The following is a 4721-nucleotide window of genomic DNA, read 5'->3' on the forward strand; positions in this document are numbered from 1 at the left end:
CATTCCTCCGTGGGGCCGCAGCCACTGCCTGGGTTTGGGTTTTGTGTGTGTGTGTGTGTGTGTGTGCTGATCGGAACCCACACTTGAATAACAGTAATGTGATGCTTTTTCCTCATCTCACAGTCTGCTCCCACAGCCTGCCCCCTTCAAATCCTGCCTGAATCTGTAATTTCACATAGCCACTTAATATAAACAGGACACAAAGAAACACAGAGTTTCAAAACAAGCTCCCAATTGAGGACAATCACGGCAAATCTTGTTTACTGGTTGGCTGACGTGCATCTGTTTACCCACGCCCCCCACGCCCAGTTGAGTAAGTTTGCCTTTCATGGGTCTCAAGGTGTGGATTTTTTGTGGGTGGGACTGTGGTGAGAAGAGTCACCTTATTTAATCTTTCCTGCTCTTTCAACAAATAGGAAAATTAGAAAGGCAGCTGCAGCCAGCCCAACAACAGGAGCAGCTGTACTACATGGGTGTCTTAGCTCCGTAAAACATGTAACACAGCGCTCCACTCTCAATCTTCCCGAGACACACATTCTGGCCACTAGAAATCCGTCCTTTTACTCATTAAGGGAAAGTCTCCTCTTTTGTCTCTAGCATTGACTGGAAAAAATACTTAAGAGTTTAGAAGGTGAGCAGCAAAGAAAACACTGTCCTGTTTGGACGGACTTTGGGAGACTCTCCAAGGAAGACAGTACTTAGGGGACAAAATGGCGTCTCGGGTGTGAGGATATCCTTTTCCAGCTTTCAGGTGTTTGGGGGTGGGGCAGGGACAGTCCTGGGACATAGACATGGAAGGTGGGCGCTGTGACAGGTTGGGGCCGGGGCACAGTTTGGTCTAGTACTAGATCTCCTTTTCAATAAAATAGAAATGTATTGACTGTGACTTTGTTTGGAATTAAGAGCCTTTCAGAATGGAACATCTGACACCTCAGTACTAACATGCCGAGATCTCTGTGTGCACGGAAATGCACGCACAGCATACACTGCCTTAAACTTGGAATTTGGTTTTTGTTCTCTTTCCAAGCAAAAGTAACTCAGAAACCAAAACTCTAGTTAATCCATCACTGAGAAAACAAAATAGTTTGATGTTTAAAACAGAAACATTTAAGCTAGTAATGCCCTAAAGTATTTCTTATATTTTTCAAAAGTATCTATTTCAACCTTAAAACTGTATCTAACATAAAAGTGGGAAGAAGAAAACTGAACAGGAAAATTGGGGCTTTCTTACTCTATTATTTTTTGTTTTATTTTAATAAATCTACTGTTTATGCTAAATAATGTACTTGATTGTTCTAAACGCTTCCATATTCTAGGAACAACAATGGTAAAATGAACATTTATTAAACTTTCACTGAGCTTAATGGATTTCTCAAATTATTATACAAATTGTTCGAGGCTCTATTTGACAGATACCATAATCTTTATTGTACAGATGACAGAACTAGTTTAAAAGATCTGCCATCTAATCCTAAAGCCAGGAATACAGGAAAATTTAAAGATTTTGTTTTGGGTTTGATTCTTAGTTTTTGAAGCAGTGTCTACTTGGGGCCCAGGCTGACCTACAGCCAGCTTTCGTGGCTGAAGGCTTGAACACCTCCTCCCCAAGTTCATGATGATGAGACTCTAAGTGAGAGTCTCCATTCTCCCAGCTAATGAAAGGATCTTGAGAGGGAATGCAAATCTGTTGACTTTAACTAAATGATCTCTTATTGGCACAGAGCTCACTGGGTCTGGGCAGACATTTGCTTAGAAGCTACTTTGAGAGAGAAACTTCAACCTGCAGTCTCTAAATTTAATACTGTGGCTAGACTCACAGTTTATCCCAGTGTCTCTTGGTACCCTGTCTCAGTTCATGCATTCCATGTCATGTCATGTCATCTTCTTCTGATTTAATGACTGTATATGTGGCACTAGGGATCAAAGCCAGAACCTCACATGTGTCTTGTAAACACTCTGTCACTGAGCTACAGCATCTGACATAACAAGAGAAGTCAATCCATGCCAAGCCTTTGATTCATTCCACAATTAGTCCCCAGACCCCTAATTCAGTACATTGACATCAACTACTTGTTTACAAGATGATGTTTTTTAATTGGCTTGGGTGTTATTGTTGTTTGTTTGTTTGTTTGTTTGTTTGTTTTTTGAGACAGGGTCTTATTAGCTGAGGCTGGCCTCCAACTGTCTATGTAGCTGAAGATAGACTTGAACTCCTTCTACGTCCATCGTCTGAATGCTAGGATTACAATTTATGCTGTGTTTCTTACCAACGTCAGGACTTCCATTCTTGCTATGACCACCCTCCTGAGCTACATTCCCAGTCTCTAGGTGCAGTTCCGAGTGCTGAAGATACAGCAAGGCCCCGATTCTTTTGCAGTTTGTAGCTTAGTAATAAAAAGATATGGCAGTCAATCAGTGATTAGATAAGATGTGATGAGAAGATAACAAAAAAACCGATCCTATCGTGCATATTCTTGGGACGGATATACTGAGAACAATTACCTGGAAACCACTGCATACTTTTTAAAACAGTAAATTACTCTTTTATGTTGTGTGTGGCTGAATGGCTAACTTTTGCCCCATGGATATAAGCAGGAGAGATAGAACCAGTATTCAGACACATTCTGAAGAAGAGGGGGTGTTCTTTTCTTGTTTTCGGATGGATAAAATAGAGGCCTCAGAGATCTGCATTTAAGGAATAATGGAGCAAGAAGGAAGGCTACGCCACTTAGGTGAGACTTATCCGGCGTTCCTCACTCCAGATTAAGTTTTCTTGAGAGACAAACAAAAGTCTGCCTCATTGTTGTTTGGTTGTTTCAGTGGGAGTTGAGTATGTCCCTCACTCACACATAATGCTCCTCTTGACTGATTTCAAGGCACTAAGAAAAATACATAAGAGATTAGTCAGTGGTGCAATGTAATATAAGCAGGACGGTTGGAGCAAGGTGTCATAAGGACTTAATACCGAGCCCTCAACAGGTGACACTGTGAACTTGGAAGAAGTGAGCCAGGTGAATTGGGAAGTGTGCTCCAGGAAATAGGGAATTATAAAAGGGAACTACCACACAGCGTAAGGGAACTATGGCCTTGTGATCGAAATCCATCCAGGAAGCCAAGATGGTTGACTCTGAGAACTTTTCCAGTTATAATTCCTTGAGGCAGAAATCCTTCCTTCCCTCCTGACCTTGGAGAGGCTGGGCAACTTTGCAGAGACAACCTCTATGGACGTCTTCCAAAGTGTGATCCAGTTAGGAGTCTTGAGCTTCACGGCTCAGCCCACCATGGCCAATGTTAAACTCTCTTCATATGACCATTCAAATATTACCTGGTGTTGGAAGCTGTGACAATTCTCACCTTTGCTTATGGGCTGCTCTGGTGATAAACTCATCACAGGTTTTGTTCTTGATGAGGCGCCATAGATATTGGCCATAATGTTCATTTTTTAAAAGGTTTGTTCTTCTCTCTCCCCTCTCCCCACCTTCTCTCTCTCTCTCTCTCTCTCTCTCTCTCTCTCTCTCTCTCTCTCTCGTGTATGTGTGTGTGTGTGTGTGTGTGTGTGTGTGTGGTTTCTGATCCTCTGGAGTTATAGGCAGTTGTGAGCAACCATGTGGGTGACTGGGACTTGAACCCAGGTGTTCTGAAAGACGACAAGTTTTCTTAACCACTGAGCCATCGCTCCAGGGACCCTACTGTTCGTTTGTATTATGAATAATTCATCATTTTGCTCTAATTAGTATACATCTCTTGTCCCCTCAACTAAGGTATGGAATAAGAACTACATCTTTAAAAAGTTTTAAGATCCATTTTGGCTGTGGTAGTTTCCAACAGAAAGTGTTCAGTAAAAACATTCTTCAGGCCCAATGAATGAATATTTCATTCAACTATCTCAGAGGCCAGAAATACAATAGAGAGAACCTAATCTCTCCCTGTCCCTCCCTTTCGCCAGGAAGATATGAGTAGCTAAAGTATTTGGTGCTATATATAGTCAGTTGATGTCAGCTGGATGCCAGTCTCTTCAGTAAGGCTCAGTCCCCTGTTTGAGTCAGATCTAGGGACCATGCCGTTCCAGGTTCAAGGATAAATCCCATCAGGCCAAGCACCATCATATTCCAGCTCCAGTGCCTTCCTCCACAATTAGGATTCACCCCTGCTGTAAAGTGCAGCCTGACAGCAAGGTGAGTAGACTGTTTCCTGAAATATTTTATTAGTCAGTTGGCCCCAGAGGTTCAGAGTTATGTGACTCATAAAACAATGGTAACCCTTTGCTGTGAAGGGTAGCTCTCTAAGCCGAATTAAAATGTACCAAAGAGTCTGGCTGAATCTGGCCTCTTCCTCACTCTTAAGAGTTTGCTGAGAGTGATGTCTCCTGATGCGTGTGGGATGACAGCCAGGAGAGAAGCACTGACAGAATAGAAATATGAAGGAAAGAGGGGAGAGCGAGGAGGCTGGCCCTCTCACTGTTCCTCCGTGCATAGTGGTCACTGTCGGGAAAGCCTGGGTCGGAGACTGTCACCCTCTGCACTGGGACATGGGGTGCTGATGGACTGATGGACATGTGTGTTATAGACAGACAAGCAGTATATGTTGGCCTTTCAGTAAAAGGCAACAGCATATTCTTACTAAAGCAGGGAGATGCTCTCTTTCAGAAAGGATGATTGTAACGAATCCTTCACACTGCCTCAATCGTGTCTTCCTTTATTTTCGACAGGGAACAAAAAACT

Source organism: Apodemus sylvaticus, chromosome 4 (genome assembly GCF_947179515.1).
Source record: "Apodemus sylvaticus chromosome 4, mApoSyl1.1, whole genome shotgun sequence".
NCBI classification, from domain to species: domain Eukaryota; kingdom Metazoa; phylum Chordata; class Mammalia; order Rodentia; family Muridae; genus Apodemus; species Apodemus sylvaticus.